This window comes from Dermacentor silvarum, chromosome 11 (genome assembly GCF_013339745.2).
Source record: "Dermacentor silvarum isolate Dsil-2018 chromosome 11, BIME_Dsil_1.4, whole genome shotgun sequence".
In the NCBI taxonomy this organism is placed as follows: domain Eukaryota; kingdom Metazoa; phylum Arthropoda; class Arachnida; order Ixodida; family Ixodidae; genus Dermacentor; species Dermacentor silvarum.
Genome location: NC_051164.1, coordinates 82,286,476 through 82,308,050, shown reverse-complemented (window position 1 = coordinate 82,308,050; position 21,575 = coordinate 82,286,476). Strand labels below are relative to the sequence as shown.

The window sequence follows — 21,575 nt, the reverse complement described above, 5'->3', positions numbered from 1 at the left end:
TTATTTCATAATGTATGCAGCCCATGCATATGCAGCCTAAACAGCTTCGCTACCCGCCATGGTTGCTCAGTGGCTATGGTGTTGAGCTGCTGAGCACGAGGTCGCGGGATCGAATCCCGGCCACGGCGGCCGCATTTCGATGGGGGCACGTGTTCAGCAGAGTCACGTGACCGCGCTAATTAAAGCGTGCGCGCGGCGGCATTTCTCCGCTCTACCGAGATATGGCTCGACCTAAGCACACCTTGACGCCGGAAGATGAGGCTGCCCGACCAAAGAAGCACCTTCAAGCCACGCAGGAAAGGAATCGCCGTCTTCGCCAACAAAGCCGCCGATATGCGACGTACGTCGCCGAGCCGATCCGGAATGCCGAGAACGCGAGAATCAAGCCAAGCGTCAACGCCGCGAAAGCGACCCCGGCCTGATAGGCTTAGGCTAGTTGCTAAGAAAAGTCGCCCAGCTACGCTGTCTCTTCAGACTTGGCACCGCTATAGTGTCAAGCTGGCCGCATTTTTAACCTCCATGCGTCGTTCATTCTTCCTGCCTACAACTTGTCCAAGATTGTTTAAAGAGAACAAGTATACAGAACAGAGAAAACTGGTCACACCACAAAGGCTGCAGGGAATAAAGCGATCGTCAGCACGTGAAAACGCACTACTTCAGAAGTCACTATAGACAGGCCGCCAACTCATTTTCAAGGCGAATTGTTAAGAAGAAGTACTAGGTAAACAACAAATATGAAATAATACTCATCTTACGATATATACTCGGCAAATGTGAAATGTTACGTATCCGGGTGCAGCGCGCGAAATAAAACTGAGCCTTGGAAGGTGAAAAACAAAATGACGGTTACCTTATGCCTTGTTAGACGAAAAAAAAAAAAAAAAAAAAAGAACAGGCTAGCAATACGATTTCTTAGACTCGGCACATACTAGAACTATGGAATTCGTAGGCATGACTTCTTAAATAACCACAAAGTTACTTCAACGGGCGTTAATACATATCTGTGAGAGGAAACGTTGCGTTCGCTTCGCCTCACTTTCTTTTTTTTTTTTTATTCCCACGCAAATTAAATGCCACGCAAATTGTCTCACGTGCAAGCATTACATTCGGAAACTAATCCAGTGTATGTATTTTTTCTGCATTTTCGCTATCACTTAGGTTCTCATGTTCCGTGCTCCGTATTCCTGTTTGGAGTATAATCAAGTATCTATTACCACATTTACACAAATCTGGATTTATATGCGCCGCGAAAAAAAAAAAACCCTCAATGAATTCAGCGACTGTAAGCGATCTGCATTCCGATTACTGCGAAGCTGCCAACGCTGGGGCCTACACCCACGTCAAGACACCGGTATTGCGGCCTTCTACTGCCGGCCTCCGGCATTGGCCTTCGCATGATGCAAATAAAGTTTGTTATTATTAAAAAAGAAAGGCATTGTTGTCTGGTTGCCGACTTCAGATGGGCAATGGACAGTTTGCAAAAAATCTGTAAGTTGGCTTTCCTGCAAGAAAATAATCTAACCGAAAACTCTCGTTCGCAGACTGCTTTTCTCGCTCTAAGTGATTGCACCCCTGCACATTCCAACGAAGGCGCGCGAGCACCAAAAAGGCTTTTCAAAAACATTTCTGCGGGAATGTCCCTCCTCATTGTAATAAGCTCCGCGGTGTACAGAGAGAAAAGGAGAAACGAAATAAAGGATAGGCATGGACGAGTGTTGAATGGAAAGAATAGTTCGTTCTGTTAGCCTGTGGTCGAGGTTGTTTGGTTGGAAGATATACTTGCTCGCGCGTGCGCACTAACATTTTTTTTGCAAAGTGTCCATTACCTCCACGGCACTCTACTACACGCGATGTACCCCTCAACATTTACAATATAGACTGCCAACTCTGCAGTACACCAAACACCCTTTACCACATGGTCTGGGAATGCAAAAAGAACCCGCGGACAACGCCCATCCAAGCACCAACAGAAGACCAGTGGGAGGCCCAGATGACAAGCCCAAGACCTGAGGATCAGCTACGGCTACTGAACGGGGACCAGGCTATCAGCACAGGGCTCCGGCTACCTAGAATAGGGTGGCCCCCTACCTCCGGGCATTAACAGCTTGGTCTCCGTAATAAAGCCTTTTCACTCCCTTGTCTGGTTGCCTCGACGGAGTCGGCAACAGCATTTCTAAGGTAATCGAACATCGCACTAACGCCTTTTTTTCTTCTTACCAGTTACGTTCGGCAGGGTGTTGCCACGCGAGCAATATACGCGGCGACGTTGGCGCAGGTGCGGTGAAGACTCAAGCGGACTTCAAAGGCTTCTGTCTGCACAAGCAGCGGCTAAGGCCAACCCGTTAAGGAGGAAAGCAAAATGTAAACGCCGCGCTGACGCCCTGTGAGAAGAAGCGCAGCTGTTGGTGACGTAACGGTCGCGTTGATCGCGCGAATCTTCGCACCTGGGGAGAAGTCAATTACACGCTTACAGCGATCGCTATGCTGCTCACGCTTCAACGGCTCGTTACAAAACCCGTGCCAAAGACACGCGGCAGGGTTGCTGAGCTTGCTTCCATTTTTTTTCTTGGAAACGATCCATCATGTTCATGGCATCCGAGCAATGTCATGCAGTCCGCAAGTTAGTAACCGCGAAGAAGAGAGAGAGAGAACTCTTCGGTGAAGAGCAGAGACGTTTGACAGGGCGCACGTTTAACGCTGCAAAGGCCAAAGTTATTTCTGCATCAAGAAAATTTAAAGCAACTTGTTCAGCTTTATTTCTAGTCATGGAGAGCAGACTTGCGCGAAAAAAAGATCAATAAACTAGTAAATACTTAATTAGTATAATTAGTAATTAATTAGTAATTGATTTTATATACAATTCACAACTGAAACTTTGCTCCAGACTGAAAACGCTACTATAGGCTACGATTTAGGTTTCCTGTACTCCAATGAAAATTTTGTGATATCAAACTCTTAGTAGCATAAACGATACGTTGGGCATTACAGGGTTAACCGCCAACATGCTATTCTTATTGTGGCAAGGAATAGGAGAGGGGGGGGGGGGGGGCAATGTTTGAACATTTGCAATTTGAAAATCAGAGGGAAGAGAAAGAAAAATGATAAGCCTGGTATTTACATGCGAGACGACAACAAAAAAAATATATGTCATGAATTTGTAATGATCAGACAGAAGCATAACTAACGCTTATTATAGCGCAATCTAACAGTCAGGTCAACTAAGCCAATGTAACGAAGACAAGCACAACGCAGCACGGCATGGACCGGCCCGACGCGGCACAACTCGGCATCCTTTACCTCCTCCTCTACGTCTCTTTACCACCTCCTTTACCTCTACCTCCTGTAAAGGGTTGCCGGCATCCTCGGCAACCCTTTACAGACGAGGATAAAAGGACACAAAAAACAGGAGAAGCGAACGGGAAACGAATCGAACGTCGATTAAGAGCCGGATGGCGGCAGAAAGCGGGCAGAAACAGCTCTCCGCCTGAATTAACACTCTGAATGTCGAGTTGATTTGATGAAAGTATTAACGTTCCGAAAAGTTACACCCGGTCTTTGAGGGACACCTCTGCGGAGGCGGCCTCCGGATCACGAGTGATTCGGCTTGACTGCCCAAAGTGTGTTCAGAAATCGCATGCAATCTTTGCACTCACCTACATCCCTATCGGAATGCGGCCACCACGAGGAATGATCGAACCCGCCAGCCTCGCTGACAGCACCGTATGAGACCGGGCCCACTGAACCATGGAGTAGAGCCCATGATCACCGGAATGGATTTCACTATATCGCCGGACAACTACTTAGACTGGCCCGACGCGAACGGTTTCGAACGACTGAGTTGAGCAAGATTCCGTATAAGAATTTCCGATCGCTTTATTCACTCCTGAAGATTTTTAGGCACTGCGTCTACTGCGCCCTTTTTCGTACATCTTGACGCCAATCTCAGCGCATCGTCTCCCTTCCTTCTTCTCGTCCGTGTCCAGCTGCGCGTGTGATGTTTTTTTTTTTTTTTTATTCATTTCGAAAGCTTGCCCTTAGGCATAATACAAAGTGTGATGTTTAAAACCACGAAACGCCAACCAGCGTTTTCCCAATGCACATGAAAAATTTACGGGCGACGAGAGATCACAAATGCAAAAGCGAATTGCCGAATTTAATGAGAAACTGTTTGCGTCATAACAGGTCGCGAGCGAAAGTTTGGCGACCACGAGGGCCGAGTAAAGAACAGAAAAAAAAAAAGAACCGCAGGCATGTAGACGTTCACCTTCACATCGAGTGGTACCATGCGCACGTGCGAGTGTTTCATTAATGAAGTGCATGTCTTCTCAATGTCAGCCTGCATCAGCCGCGCCAAAGGAAAACTTAAATCCACCCTACGAATCAAATCATCTTCTTCACCACCACTTATGTATACTTGTCACGCGCGCGCGCGCACGCACACGCCACACTGGGCAAATAAGTTTTACGAACGCGTCACCCCGTGCACTTTTAACTACTGTTGCTTTCATTTGTTTCCCTGCGACCAAAACATCTAGAGATTGACTGCGACATACTCGGCGACCAGACGCTCTTTTGCCGAGCATATATATCCGGTCGCACGCTCGATTCCTTGACGCGCTTCAAAGCGAGGTCTGAATGTGAAAACGACGGTGCACGCTATTGGGTTACAGCAACGAAGTCCGTGCCCGCACGTGAAGAACAATCAGGCTGCACAGCCAGCGGCCATGGCACAGCACAACCTGCTTACAGGCTTTTGAAAGTAAAAAAAAAGAACATGGAAGCAAAACTTTAGGCAGGCGAACGCATATGTGACAGCACAGGTTATTATCTGTACCCTTATTTGAATTAGTATAGAACCGCAAACGTCGTCCAGAGGTTGTGGGCTCTGGCTCGCACCGGCATGGCAAGGTTATCTTGTTTTCTTTACACTTTCATTTTCTTTTTCTCCTTTATTAGCAACATGAAGCTTACCGCTTAGCCACACTGTTACTTCTCCCTTCTTAGGAAGTTAAAATAAATAAATAAATAAATAAATAAATAAATAAATAAATAAATAAATAAATAAATAAATAAATAAATCCATCTTAACGGTAATTCACCCATCATGCATATTACATTCTACAAACCTTTAATTTTTGTCCGCATTTACTGGTTTCATAACCTTACCAAAGTTTGGGCACTTCGATCCCTAGTATTTTTCTCGAGAGCTCAACACGTATCATTTGTTGCATTGAACTACAAACATAAAAATTATTTGCCAAGAGTAATTGAACTACAAATAAGTGCAGGGCGAATTCGCAACGAACAAATATTACAGTTGCTGTTGAAAACCAATCAAATTCATGGACCAAGGTTGAATAAACGAATCTGCCATACAACATAGTCACCATTAAAAAGTACTGAAGTCCAGTTTCAATTAATATACATACTTAAATTAATTGTAAGCAAATGGGTAGGCGAAATTTTGACTGCAATCCTGCCTTCAAGTCAATGTCAACGCAGAAGCTATCCTGGCATCAGCAACAGCGCAAACTGTATTGCTCCAGTAACCACCCCAGGCCGAGGCTAATTAGCGCGTCGTCGTGTTCCCCCGATTCCGGGGTCTAACACTTCACCGTACAGAAAACCATGTGTGAGATAAGTTCCTAACACAATAATCATCAGGGATGCGAATTTCTTTGACGCGGTGCGCTGGAAAGCGGCAACTATACATATCTCATCATCATCAGCCTATATTTTATGTCCACTGCAGGACAAAGGCCTCTCCATGCGATCTCCAATTACCCCTGTCTTGCGCTAGCGCATTCCAACTTGCGCCTGCCAATTTCATCCCACCTGGTTTTCTGGCGTCCTCGACTGCGCTTCCCTTCTCTTGGCATCCATTCTGTAACCCTAATGGTCCACCGGTTATCCATCCTACGCATTACATGATCTGCCCAGCTCCATTTCTTCCGCTTAATGTCGGCTAGAATATCGTCTATCCCCGTTTGTTCTCTGATCCACACCACTCTCTTCCTGTCTCTTAACGTTACTCCTAAGATTTTTCGTTCCATCGCTCTTTGTGCGGTCCTTAACTTGTTCTCGAGCTTCTTTGTTAACCTCCAAGTTTCTGCCCCATATGTTAGCACATATGTTAACATACATATGTAATGAGATATATATAGCGTGAAATTGCAGGCCAAAGAAAAAAAAATCTTCACTTTATAGAATATGACGCGCAAGAGACACAGCGTTGTCGTGGGGATTCCGTTGTTCTTTCACCTTTTTTAACTATACATAACTAATATTAACGACACAAGCACGGTCGCACCAAATGAATAGCGACACCCGCAATAGTAGTAACCGATTACGTCACACACAGGATCAGCTACTAACTCTTGTAATTCACAGCAACTGAGGCAATATCTACTCAGCATACTCATTACAGTAACGTCATTACTGCCTCGTCAAAACTTCGATTCCTAGAAAAGTGATCCGCAGAAATGTGGGCCTTATAAGCGGGCGGATGGGAGGGGGGGGGGGGGGGGCGAGAGACTCGGAAATGGAGAAAACGTAAGCGACAATGCGACAGCAAATAAAACAATTGTGGCGAAATTCAGCGACACGCATATTGGTTTCAGTTACGTACGATTAAAAGCTCTGCCAGCCGTTGCTCCAGCGTAGAATACACTTCCCAGCAGCCACTGCGCGATTGAGGAGCAGTCACCGGCTAGCAGTGAAAAGACGCGCACTGCGGAGCAGCAGCTCTACCCTTCCCGCGTAGCTCCGTCAAACTCACGCGCGCTTGCAAAAACCAGGTGAAATAAGAAGCCAGTCACGCCGCGAGTACTGCCTAATCTGAGAAAAAAAAAATCACACCACTTAGTCACGCAACAAAGCAAAAGATTACCGATAAAGAAAGTGAACACAGAGCAGCGCCATCTTTGTTCGTTACGTAGCTCACGAACGAACAGCGAACACTTGTCCCAGTCAGTAACGGGCGTGCAGGTTCCGAGATGTGGAGCGGCTTTCCAAACACGGAAAAAAAGCGCGCGTCGCGCGACGAGAGAAGGGGTACCGGTATAGATAGCCAGCTGGGAAAACACGGGCCGAGCTGAGCCCTTGCCCCCACTGATAACGCGAGCCACGGGTGGGATAAGCGCATCTAAACGCGTCTCCGCGATAAGGAATTCGTGCGCCACTCCTCTCGAACTTCTCTCTGATCTCCCTCGCATCATCTGACTCACTCATGCACTTCACATCGACAGCTCGAAAGATTGGGCGAGGTGCGTTAATGTTTACACAGCTTTTCGATAAGGAGGAGGCAAGGGGGCTGGCTGTATAGCACAACGCGCGCAGACGGATGCAGCGATATGAGACCAGCAGCACACGACTGGCCAATCTCTTGCATCCGTCAGACGAAGAGCTGACCTTCGCACTATCTCAAACGCTCCTCCAATCGACGCTCCGTTCCTGCTCCATAAATAGATGGATGATATTCGACGCATGGTCACAAAATTAGTGACCTTGCCGCATCGTCCTTGGTGGTGGCAAGCCATCGAATAGGTGACTGGTTTCAACGTCCCAAATGTCCCCAACGTGCAGTCGGTGGCGTTCCAAGTCCACACCAGCCTCTTCGGTTTGTCGTGTAGGTCTATCCAGAACTGCCGGAGACGCTGCATACTCAACGTTCATTGGCTGAAAGCACCGCCTTGGAACGTGTTTCGTTGGAGTGTCGCTGAGTTCATCCAGAGTCACGTAGTGTCAAGGCTGACCGTGTCACGGCAAAGCCAGTGGCCTTTGGATTTAGAGATAGTATCGAAAACGCAAACTTCCCTGGCAAAAGTGCTCCTGTCCCACCCTTTGGGTGCGTGTTGACGGAACCCGCAGGTGTTCGGGAATTAATCCAGAGCCTCGCATTATATACGGCAGCTCTTATATCCGTGATGTTCAAAACATGGCCCCTGTGATGTGTTTCTGGACCTGGGGCGCTATAACGTAAAATGATTCCAAACTGTTTTGATTCCAATTTCTGCAATCAGCCTCCACGATTGATCAAAAGATTTTCGGGCCACTCCCAACTTCGCCTGTCTGTCACGTGACGTCACGAAAACCGCGATAGCTCCCCATCTGATATAATGTGTACACACTGATTATGTATGATTAAACCGCACAAAAGAAAAATAAACATTCCTGATTCGACGCCTTTTCACCATTAGCCCTCTGCTATTGGTCCAATGTTTTCTAGCTACGCCCACTTCGCCTGTCTGTCACACGACCTCACAAAACCGCGAAAACTCACTACGTCAAAGTGACGTGTACGCGAAAAAAATGCATTAATATGCCGAACAAAACTAAAATTTTTCTGAATAGCCACAGACTGCCCCGTTCCTAAAGGAATAGAAGATGGCTGCCCGCCGATCGCTCAGGCCCTCGCTACTCGCACCCGCCGGTGAGCATGTATTTATTTGCGCATGATAAACTTTTTTTTTTTTTTTTTGCGTGGCAGTAAAGCGTTATGGAGCCCTTTCAGCATGAATACGACATCGCTCTGCCAACTCTTCCTTACGGACGATCCGTTTTAGGGGCATTCTTATCCTTCTGTTGCACGCCGCCGCGATTTTCGACCAGTCACCGCAATCTAGGTAAGGCGAAGCGGACCAATCGGAGAAGCCGGCACCACCCTCTTCATCGGTTATCTATTTTCACTGTGCTGGCTTGGCCCTCTCCACTAGAGCATGCTCCTCGTCTCTTGTCATCCAATTAGATAAGAAAAACCGTTGTGTGTAGACAATGGTATTGGTTTTGAAAGCGAACAAAGGTGACCTCCTATAAACGAGGAGAATGTTTGACTGGATTGTTCAGACAGCGCTAAGGGTCACCGCCCGATGCTTGCTTTGGTGATTACGTAAATTTTGACGTCAGGAGTTTGAAATTTAAACAGTTTGGAATCATTTTACATTATAGCGCCCCTGCATTCGCATCCGGTGTATACAGCCAGCAAAAACATGGCCTTCCGAGATCCAAAACTGCCTGGCAGTGAAACCAATATAACCAATTGAGGAATCACCGAACAGCGTTAATCAAGCGCGGTCATTACTTAACTTTGATGGCCGGCGCCACAATCACTTCCTGTAGTCGAGCGGGAGCGTTGTGTTTACATAGAGAAGCTTTCAACCCGGATGGGAAACTTTTGACGTGAAACGGTCTTTCAAGATTAGTCAGAGGGGGTCGCTCGCTAGAACCGCATGTAACGAAAACCTGTTATAGCATCATCGCTTATATCCTTGCAACCGTACTACACCACGCGCCTTACTTTGGTATCGTTTCGTAGGGGAAAGAAGCTAGCACTCAATCATGCGTGTGTCACGTGCACAGATGACGCCGTTTCCGTGCCAAGCCATGACTCAATCGGAGCTAAGTTTAGCCTCTCGCTCGGCGTTCAGACAGGCGTAGCTCGCAGGACGTTTGTCGATCCGGGCGGGAAGTGGTCGCATTTGAGAGAGCTGAACCATATGTAGTATAGGTACAATGCATGAAATTCAAACCAGTGCCCATAAGGAGTTATAAGGCCTAGCAGTATGCAAATCGTTGCAGAGGTTTCGCGCTTGCTCGGAAATGGCCCTATCTCCTGCGTTCGAAGCGTAGTCTATAGATATGGTCTGAAGAGACTCGGGCAGCAAGATAGAGGGATTCCATTTCGCGCTCACCACCTTTGTCCAACGGCGGGCCGAATAGGGAGCGAGCAGTTGGACCGTACCCTCAATGTAGATGTAACATAAGTTAGGCATGCAACCTCTCTAATGCATGAATAAATGCAACGTTATACACCTTCTGGAGAAGACGTTTCACGTTCCTTAGTGCGGCTGCGCTTGCCTGACACAGTCTACTCGATAAAAAGAAAATTATTTTATTTATTATTATTTTTTAATTGCTGGAAGCGCGCACCAATTCAGCGACCACAACCGTTATATGCGTGTATACCCGAGGAACGGCTGTACTACATACAGGGTGTTTCATTTTAGCTGCACCACTGCAGCGCAAACGCTGTTTTTAGGCATTGATGCACGACGTCACTTGCCGTTCGCTATGCGGCAAAGCATGACTTTCGAGATGCGTTTCTTTCACTACTCGCTAGGGGATGTGATGTAGATATCACGAGGCGCGCAGTATAAGCTAGACAAATTCGATTTTATTTTCTTGAAAATTCGGCAAGTAACAATGCCACGAAGTGTTATGTTGAACGATGCGGACCACAAAATGCTATATTTTGCTGCGAAATTTCAGCAAGAACAGAGCAAGCAGTGCTAAGCGCAAACTATTTTTTTATTGTGTGCATTTCTGCGCGAGGCACATATTGCAATTTACAAATTGTAGCCGCTGAAACTGCAAGTCATATCAACTTTAAAAGAATTCTGCAGATGACACCATTTTCGAGATATGTGCCATCAAATATTCGGCAAAAATGCACTGTCGTTCCAACTATAAACGCCGTTTTATGCACTGATGCGCAAAAGCAACTGGACAGCCAATATACCTTTTTCGCCCATTTTGGGAATTAATTTCTCGAACCAAGTGTCATCTTGAGAATTAGTTTTTATCGTATCAGCCTTGCGAACTCCCTGGCTACAATTTGTAAATTGCAATATGTGCCACGAGGTAATTAATCTAATTATAATTAGTGAATGTTTGTTAATTAATCCATTATGCTTTTCGGTTTCTCGCGCAAATAATGTCCGCCTACTTGAGCATTCCGGCTCAAGGATTAGAAACGTGCCATCTGTCACAGGTGATCTTTTAAAATTTGTTTAAAGTCTTCCCATAAACACCCAGTATACCGGGTGTTCAAAATTTAGCTTTACGGAATTCTACAGCGAACCTGTTAAGGGCTAGTTCCCCTAGGATCATGTCCACGTGTAGAAAAAAAAAACTATCATCATCATTTCGGCTCCATGTGCGAGGCGGTTTACCGCCAGTTGTGCCTTAGCACAGGTGCAAAACGGATGACTAACATGACTGATAGGTCATCACATCAGAAACATCACATGCTCATCAATTACGTCACGATTAACGATAATAAAATCACGTGTGGCGCATACCCACATAAGATATGCGGGTATGAGCCAGGGACAAGAAAGAAAGAAAGAAGGAAGGAAGGAAGGAAATAAAGAAAGGAGGAAGGTAAGAAAGAAACCACGTGTGGCTCATGCCCGCGTTGGATATGTGGGTATGAGCCGCCGAAAACAAGACGCCGGTGTCCTTGCTCTTTGACGAACATGCCGAAGACACTTAATATAACCAATAATGATAATATATAAATTCACTATAGCAATATTCACTACAGCAGACCCACCATAGTCACAGCTTCGTTGGCTTCCATCTTCACAGTAGTGGAAGGGCTCTGTATCTTTAAAAAATCGCCTGTGGCAGGTAGCACAATTCTTATCGTTGAGCTGGGTTATTCGAAGAGGGGGACATTAGTAGCACGAGAAATCGAAACACATATGTTCAACTAATGAACAAAAATTGACTAATGAACTTCTTAGTTAATTACTTTAAGACACATATTGCAATTTACGAATTGTAGCCGGTGAGTTTGCAAGACGCATCCACTTGAAATGAATTTCCAGGATGACACCAGTTTCGAGATATTATTTCCGAAAGTGTGGGACGAAATACATAGGCATTCCCGTTAATTTTGTGCTTCAATGTACAAAACGGCATTTTCGTAAAGAAGTAAGCGGAACAACAGTGCGTTTTTACGGCGACTTTGATGGCGCACATCTCCAAACTGGTGTCATTCTGGAAATTCATTCGAAATGGATACGCCTGACAAGCTCGTCGGCTAAAATTCGTAAATTGCAATATGTGTTCTAAAGTATAAGAAGTTAATTTGTGATTTTTTGTTAATTAGATGGATATGTGTTTCGATTTCTCGTGCTACTATAATGTCCACCTCATCGAATACCCCAGCTCAATCTTAAGAATTATGCTACCTCCCACAGGCGATTTCTAAAAATTCCGTAAAACTTAAAAATGAACACCCTGTATACAATGGCTAAACCGTTGCCCCCAGTAGGTGAAATCTCTCTCAATGCTTTCCGGGAAGTTGAAATGTGTTTTCCCAGTCGCTTCGTTCATCTACCTTATCAGCTTTACCTTCGTTTTTTTTTAACGGCGCTTTTCGCTTACATGTGAGCTGCTGCGAAGGGATTACGTACGGCAGGTGAGTCACGCTACGCAGGAATCAGGCGGTCAGGTGACCGAACCGAAAGCGCTCCAGTTTCTAGTCGCAGAGAGCTGTAAGCCACGCTGTACGCTCGCAAAAACGTAACGATTCGAGCGCATCGCGAAGCAATGAATGTTCTGCGGTGCGACATTTACGCCGTTGCATAGCGGAGAGAAATTTCAACACGCTTAAAAAGGGCATTAAAGAGTAAGACGAAATGGGTGTATGCAGTCGGCACGTCTGTACGACTTCACGGATTCAAAGTATTTTCACAAGTTCGCGCCCCATTTTTGTAAAGAAAAAGTCATCCAGGTTCGCTAGGTTCGTTTCGGTTTCGGTTCGCTTCAACAAACAACGTAATCCTTGCTTGTCGATTAACTGTTATAACCAGGTGCATAAACGGAGAGTTTCGAACAAGCTTACAAGGGCATCAAAGAGTAACACGAAGTATGCGCAGTCGGCAGGTCAGTATGACGTCACGGATTCAAAGTATTATCACAAGTTTGGCCTCATTTTTCATTTTTGTTTTGTTAAGAAAAAATTTGTGCGGGTTCGCTAGGTTGAAACTTAGTGATTAGCTATGAACCAGTAAAGGGCAGACACTGTCCAAAGTTATGACGTCACGGAGAGAATGCTGCGGTGACTTCAAGCCCATCTCCTTCTTCTGCGCATTTTCTATACCTTTGCAAGATATCACTCGCAGTAGCACTGATGACATTTCCGGTATTGAAGAAGTAAGAATCGAAAAAGTAATTATTCGGTCACGTGTTCGGCCCAGGGGGCGACGGTGGGTTCATTTCTGAGTAGAAAGAGAGAGAAAGTTTAATGCGAAGAAAGGCGGAGAACTATAGATCTGAGGTACATTCCTCTAGCGAGCTACTCCGCTCTGCTTTGGGGGAAGGGGAAGAGAGAAGGAAAGAGTAACAAAATGGTTGACGATGAGGACAGGATGAGGAGTCAAAACACATAACGGGCCTGAATGACCTGAGAGCTAGATCTGAAGACTAGAACTGCACAGTCACGTCAAGTGCACAATACAACGTCTTCGGACAGCGGTTGGCTGTCGAGACAGTTGCGATGTACAGGTTACTGGGAAACAATAGAAATACTAGGCCTGTGCCGTGCAACTTACTCAGATATCGAAGACCAACTATACAGTAATTCTACAGGCATTCATGCGGGTATACTTACTTGCACGCCAATTAACCCTGTAATGCCCATACACATGTTCCGCAACTAGGAAAATTAGGACAGCTTGTTCATCTTCACCTCTGGCTACGTAGAGTAAATTTCTACATAACTGCAATTAAATGTTATCCGAGTTAAAATTTACCTGAAAACTCGCTCCAGAGTAACGAAAACGCTACTATATCGGCTATGCGTTAAGTTTACCACGCTTAAACCGTTATTTGGAGCCGTAAAACACGGCGCAGCATGTGTGACACGTTAGGCGTTAGGCGGTTAACGACGCCGCCGACGAATACGCCGAAGACGATGCTGAATCAGGGACCGAAAGTAATAGCGGGCTCCCAAGAAATAAAGAAGAAATAAAGAAGAACAAGCGAAAGCCTCGTGCGCTTCAAAGAGAGTTACACGAACACCCACACTGCTTCCGATGGCTGCTGCGAAAAAAAAAAAAAAAAGACTTTGCGTTTGCCTCAGGCGGGAATAGAAAGAAGCTCAGGCCCTCGATTACGCACCCCTTTTCAGCGGCAAACAAAAAGTCGAAAACGACCTCGACCCTGGAGAAACCATTTTCCGCACTCGTATATATAGAGGCGCGGTGGTATACAGAATAGTGCTCCAGAGACGGTGCTAACTAGGTTAGCGCGCAAACATGTGATACGCGAATATCTTCTAAGCTTGAAAGAGAGAGAGAGCGGAAGAGAGACTGCTGGATGTCTTGCGGTCGCCACCTGCTTGAAGTCGTTACGCACCTCCCTTTCGCGTTCCTTCCCCTTCCACTCTCACCCCTCGCTCATTTCCTGTCGGGCGCTCTATAGCTACAACGTTTGCCTCCAGCGTGGCTCGGCACAGCTGCATGCGGTCTGGCTCCAGGGTCCGGATCTTGTTTTGCTATTGGGACGGCGGGCCGCCACGCGTATGCGTTCTTTACGTACAGTTGCATCCCTATAGGTCAAGCTCCGACTGGAACCACCTTCCTGCCATCGTCGCTCTTATTCTCTGAAAAATTTAATCTGCTGTTCACAGCACTTTTTCTTGAACAGATTGCATATGTATTTTTTTTTCTCTCCCGCTCCTCTGTGTAACGCCATCTGGCCTTGAGACTACTTGAAATAAAAAAAGAAAGAACAAAAGGTTTCGCTCAAGGTGAGCTACAACGTGGTATGCCGTGGCCGAATTAAGGGGCCCGAAAACTTCATGGAGGCGCCCACATATGAAAACTCTCTCCCTGTTTACCAAATACGATATGAAAAAGAAATTGACGTCAGTAACAAAATACCAGTAACTGGAAGGGTGTTCTCAAATTTTTCGCATGCCGGCACGGCCGCCTTGCAGTCTCGGGGCCTCTTCAGCCACGGCCGGGCGCCCGTGTTGCAGCTCATATTAAAGGCGACTGTACTTGACGTCACATGGCTGCTACAAACACATTCATATGCTACGCCTCGCTGTAACGGTGCGGTAGACTAAGTGTAACTTATCTGGGCAGTCTAGCGACATCTGCAGATATCTTACCACCCAATCTGTTGACAACCTGTGATCCCTAGCTTTCTCTCAACATTTTTATACGTATCCTTTCTGAAAAGAACCAGCTTGAAACTCTATGTATACTACAATTAATTAAACTAAAAGAAATCGACGACATTTATGTGCACACAGTATGTATTACATGTATTCTTTCGACACTATAAATGAACAAGTCTCTAAACAAGGAAAACGCTTGAAGTCTGAGGACAATTTACACAGTATCTAAGCTCACTATTATAAAATGCTTAGGCACAGCGAAGCTTACTGGCTGCTACTGCTAGGTATGAACTTGGTTGCTGCTAGGTCTTAACTTGGTTTAACTTAGCTACGCGTGTACGAAGGTATTCTCGAGCGATCATTTTCGGAGGTACCTTCCCTTTCGCGACATTTCGCGTGACTAGCGCTGGAGGCGTGGGCGCCTACGAGCGACAGCGCTCCTGGCATGCCACAAACGCAGGCAGGCTAACCAAGTTTGGTACAGTGCCAAGAACGCTGTCGCTTGCCGACGCCGAACGCGTTGGCGACATTTCGCGTGACTAGCGCTGGACGCGTCGGCGCCTACGTACGAGCGATAGCGTTCCTGGCATGCCACAAACGCAGGCAGGCTAACCAAGGTTGGCACAGTGCCAAGAACGCTGCTGCTTGCTGACGCCGAACGCATTGGAGGCTAGCCGCTCGATATCAATCGGCCAGCTTCGCTGTGTCTTGAGCTTCGCACGGCCTATAGCGCAAGCTTTTGCCTTTTTTAGGGGCGAAGCACCTTAGGGCCGAGCCTTGTCCCTCGTAGTTGTCCGTTGCTCTGGTTTGTATGTATACTGTGTATACCAGAGTATGTACAGTCGCAATCTTTTTGAGGGTGAACACGGGAACGCGTGGCCTTCTGAGCTCACAGCGCGGTTCAGCGGCGACAACGAGAAGCATTGCTCATGCGCAGTGTGTCCGGCCTGCGCAAATTCTCCCGCCGCGCGCATTGCGTCACGCAAGCAAGTGCGTGTCGTCTGCTGCGCGCGTACCGCAATGCGCAGCCGTACGGTTCGGGATTCTTGACGATGTTGAACTTCTCATTACGCTCCCCACGATGCATCAATAAAGTTGAAAATCTATGTTATGTTTTGTGGACGTTCTCAAGATCATTGTTGATCTGTAGCCGGGCCACGCATGCTCATGACACTTGTGGGCGTATTTAAAAAGCGGCTTCCGTCTTTGAGGTGCGTATATATATTCTTGCACATTACCGCATCTGTCAGAGCAGCAATTGTATTTCAGCATGGCCCGCGTTCCCGAAGAAGAGAGTGGAAAATCGTACAATATTCGCTCAAGGGATATTCACAGCGCTCCATCGGTGCTCTCGTGCACAGGCCGCTAAAGACCGTCAACAGGATTATTCAGGCATTCAGCAAAGAAGGCCGACTCTGTGATGCCCCACACAGGTGTCGACCAAAGGCAACGACGGAGGATGAAGACGCGCTTATGGTAGCTGCTGTCGTCGAGAACCCGTTAAAGTCCGCGAGGCAAGTGCGGGAGCAGCTAGTTGTGGACGCTTCCCTTGCTACGGTGCGGCGACGCCTCCGAAGTGCTGGACTGCGAAATTCTGTAGCTGCACGAAAGCCAGTCGTCACTTCTTCGAACAAGAATTCACGTCTCCAGTAAGCCGAAACCAGCGCTGTACGCGTCACTGCCCTCTAGGATGGCAGCTGTCGTTTCCGCAAAGGGTTGTATGACAAAATACTAACATCATCAAAGAGAAAATTATTCCTGCTTACTAATACTACTTCTAAACGGATCAATCTTTTGTTCAACTTGCACCGAATAAAAGTTCGGATGTTTGTGTTCCCTCGCCTGTTCGTTGTACGATAAGAACACAGCAGAAGGAAAACTAAACAAAGTGAAAAGTTGAATTACAATAACGCCAAGCATAATAAGCACAACGTTCTGAATTAAAAGCATCACAATCGTGGTTTCTGTCATAATTTGGTTTCTATTGAGGGGAAAGAACTGCTAGCAGACGACACACGCACGCTACGATGACGTAATTCGCACGAAAGGAGCCTACCCTCCCCGAGCATGCGCGCAGATATTGTGGCTGCCGTCTGACGGCGCTGGTGATCTAGAAAGCCACGCGCTCCCGTGTTCACCCTAAAAAAGAATGCGACTGTACATGTGTACTGCACACATGTACAGTATATATATATGTATAAGTATATATACAGGTCGATGGAGGCGAAATGCAAAAACGCCCGTGTGCTTGCGTTGTAGTGCACGTTAAAAAACCCCAGGTGGTCAAAATTAATCCGGAGCCCTCCACTACGGCATGCCTCATAATCAGAACTGGTTTTGGCACGTAAAACCCCAGAACGAAGAAGTATACATAGGTTGCACGGACGTCATCACGGATGCCATATTGGGGTACCTGCAGGCCGAGAAGGGGCGTAAGAAGGAACATGACAGCATGACAGCAACAAAAAGCCCGTCTTACGTCGAACGTCAGAGCGATAACAATGATAAACCGGTGAGAAACAATCGCCGTGAAAAAGCAAAACAGTTTGCGCGTGATGATACGTTGCACTGACGTCATCGTAGTCGCCATCTTAGGGTACCAGCGCGGTGAGATATGTCTGCGTGACGTCACATGAATATTATCTATATATACAGGGTGTCCCAGCTATCACGCAGCACGATTTTAAAATAGAGCAACGGCGTTACGCGAAGCAAACCTAGTGCGTATTGTTTCCAGTGCAGTGGAGTAGCCACCAGTAATTTTTTTCGTCACCGATATTTAATTATTATTTAACTGTAATTAATTATCTAACTCGAGAAGTACTGTCCTAATTATCAAAGTGTCAATGAGGCGTTTGTAGGCAACCACGTGGGGCATCTAACTGCGGTATTTTCAGCGCCGTACTAATTGCGTACTCATTTTTTCCAAGTGATAAAGAAACCCCTCGAAATATAAAAAAATACCACGTGACGACGCTCCAACCCACCCACCCACACACACACACACACACACACACACACACACACACACACACACACACACACACACATATATATATATATATATATATATATATATATATACTCCCAGAGTTAGTTCTAGTTGTAAAAACATAAATACCCCAGAAACAGAAAGCGGATGGGAAAACGGTTGCGCGATAGCTCAATGGTGAGAGCATCGCACGCGTAATGCGAAGACGTGGGTTCGTTCCCCACCAGCGGACAGTAGTTTTTTTTTGTTTTTTCATCCGTTTTCATTTCCTTTAATTTATCATTTCTTCAATTCAATTAGTGTGTACAAGTAATTTCCCCTATGTTGTTCTTGGTGTCAATGTTTGTTGGCGTCTAATGATATAATTAATAAAAATCGGGCCCCTCGGTTCCCTTTCTTCTCGTGTATGTATATTATATATATATATATATATATATATATATATATATATAGAGAGAGAGAGAGAGAGAGCTCGGCTCCGCTTCCGGAAGCCGGCTTCCAGAGAACGCTTCCGGGCGTTTTTTTTTTTTTTCTCGTTTTTTTTTTTTTTTTTTTTTTTTTTTTTTTTTTTTTTTTTTTTCCTGGCTCAGCGCGCCGCGGAGAGAAGAGAGGCACGGGTCGGGAAGGAAGGGAGCTGGCGAGAAAGGGGCCGCGTTCGCATGCACGCCGTCTCCTCCTCCTCCTCCTCCGGGTTGCCATGGCTACCACGGCTACGCACCACGAATTACGGCTGGCTTAAACAGCTTCGTTGTTAACATAGTACAGAGGCTATAGCGCTGGCCGACTGCATAAAAAAAAGAGAAAAAAGGAAATATGGGTTTTACGCGCCAGAACCACGATCTGATTATGGTTATTACGATTATTATGTCTTACTGGAGGACTACGGAATAATTTGGACCACCTGGGGTTCTTTTACATGCACCTAAATCCAAATACACGGATTTTTTTCGCATTTCGTCCCAATCTAAATGCGGCCGCCATTGCCGGGATTCGATCCCGCGACCTCGTGCTTAGCAGCCCAACACCATAGCCACTAACCAACGGCGGCGGGTCGGCCGTCTGATTGAGATGGGACGGAATTATGGGGAGGAATGCCGTCTTGGACACTCTGTAAATACTAAAAAAGCATAGTAAATTACGCGCCATTTTATTTATTTATTTATTTATTTATCGGCTGAGTGGCCGATCGCACCGATAGCGGGAGCATGGCTTTACGCGAACCAATGAGAAAGGACAAGAAAAAAAATAATCGGAACTGTACTTTTATTTTACTTTTGTTTCAAGTTTCAAATTCCGCGAATGCATCGAAACGACTGGAAAATAAAATAGAAAAAACTAGTTTTGTGTGACTTTCTTAAATAGTAGCAGCTTTAACATGCACGTGACAATTAAATGAAGTCAAGCCTCATATGGCGCAAGACAGGGCAGCCCAAAAAAGTGAGGAAACATTTCTTTTTTTTTGTCATTTTTTTTTTACTTTCATACCAAACCAATAGATAGTTCCTTGGATTCTTCTCACTTCTTTTTCTGCTAGTATACGTAATAGAGTGGCTATATACGGGGTGTTTCAGCGAACACTTAAAAAAAAAAAGAGTAAAGATTGCCTGTGCCAGATAGCACAATTCTATAGTTCAGGCGCTGGTCTACTCGAAGAGGCGGACATTACTTGCACAGAAAATTGAAATACATAATCGACTAATTAACAACAATTAACTAATTAGGTTTTAACTAATTATATTATGGCCCATATTGCAATTTACAAATTCTAGCCGTGGAGTTCCCAGGATGACACCAGTTTCGAGATATTATTTCCCGAACATTGGCGTTCCAGTTATTTTCTTAACAAAACGTCGTTTTATGCATTTTAAGCACAAAATTAACTGGAACCCCAATCAACTTCTCCGCAAAGCTCGGCAATTAATATCTCGAAACTGGCGCCATCCCGATAATTCGTTCCAAGTGGATGCGCCTTGCGAACTAGTTACAAAATTAATTAGTGCATTTTTGTTAATTGGTCGATTATGCATTTAAATTTTAACGCGATAGCGTTAACCCTTTAACTGGCAAGATAAGAAAGACTTCGCCTAGAATCATTTTATTGCTTTGGTTCTTTAATTTGCTCAAATACATACCAATTGAAATATTGAACGGTTTCCCAAAAAACGAAGAGAGACAGTAGGTCAAAGTTATTGTTGACCAGGTGGTGAAAGGCAAATGTACGGTCCAAAAACTGGTCTCTGGCAGTTGCTTTGGCAAGGTCAATGTGTAATCTTGAGATGCACCTTTATTGAGTTAAGAAATAAGTGCTTGCTTCAAAAAGAAAAAAATAATTTCGCATTGGCGAGACTATGACCCCCACGTGCGCTAAGATCTTTTTTTTTTTTTTCTTCAACTGCGAGGCTTTTCTTTCGAGGAACCCGCATGAGTTTCCTTTGTAGCAATTGCTACGATCGGGTGGATGTCTCATTTTTCATTGAGCGTGGGAATCGGAACAAACACATTTCGTTTGCCGCAGGCGCGCTTAAAAACACGGCTCGTTCGGATAGCTCCAAGTGTTGGTAAAGTCTCTCCATCTAGCGGGTTTCCGCTGAACCATTACGTCAAGAAGATAACGACGAAACATTCAGGTTTTGTGACCAGTGCATCTGCTGCTGCTCACGCTCGACATTTTATTACGATAGCGACAGTTTTTTATTACGATAGCAATTATATGAACACTCCAAGCGAATTTTTGCCGTCGTGGTCGTCGTGAGGTTCCGCTTATATTTAGGTATGCGTATGTTATATGTCATGCCATGCTGTATGACATTCAGTATGCACGGGTTATATTGTCACACCATTCTATCACTAAATTTGCTCGTATACCAGGTCTTACATTCTTGACAAATTTATTCTTCGGAATTTTAGAGAATGGCAGCCCGCAAACAAATCCCATGAAACAAAAACGCCGGCAGCACAGGCCCTTTATCTTAAATCTCCTCAGACTTAAATATTAAAAGTGCGAAACAACAACAGAGTTCAAACCTGAAAATGATGCAACTTTAGTGGCGCGTCTGTGCACTACCTCCGGGATCGGCCTAGGAAAGAGGGTTGAAACATATGCGATACGGAAAAGTGTTGGTAAAGTCGCTAAGAAAGACGTTGACTTTAATTAATAAAAACAAACGAAATTGTCCAATGGCAGGATTCAAACAGAGGACTCCAAGCACTACAGCTCGTTTCTACTTAGCTTACGTTTACTTCAATTCATACTGCCACTACAGCTACGAGTCTATACACTTCGTGTTATTATTTTAACATGCTCCTATCGCATTCATTGTCTCGCCCTTATGGCGAAACTGCGGTATTTCTTTTTCAGAGAGCCTGTGGTCCGTACACTTTTGCATTCAGCTGTTATAACAACACGCATCGCCACAGCCACGCGCTCTCTCACACTCCCCCAACCACCCACATCACCATTTCGGGCTCGTGCGGTAAATCAACGCGGGCCACAAAATCCCCACGCCAACACAATCCGCTTATACAAAAGCGCCTCACAGCGGAAGAGGCGGGCAACATGCAGTCGCCCACGCGCTCGCACTAAGCGCGGAGCGACGGTTGGAAACGCATGTATCGTCATTTATACAAAACTAAGACGCCGGGCGCCGTTTTACCGTCAGCGCCTTCGGA

General features: G+C 45.7%; 1 protein-coding gene across 4 annotated transcripts in view; it reads right to left on the bottom strand.

The window, feature by feature from the left end:
• The window catches only part of LOC119433103 (ceramide phosphoethanolamine synthase), a 111,973-nt gene that overhangs the window by 30,660 nt on the left and 59,738 nt on the right, over positions 1 to 21,575 (bottom strand). Inside the window, exon 1 of one of the 4 annotated variants that reach the window (XM_037700248.2) lies at positions 6,629 to 6,778. The exons of the other annotated variants lie outside the window; for them this stretch is intronic. The gene's annotated coding sequence lies outside the window, so the exon portion shown is untranslated. Of the gene's footprint in view, positions 1 to 6,628; positions 6,779 to 21,575 lie in introns of those variants that run through there. 4 annotated transcript variants of the gene reach the window in all.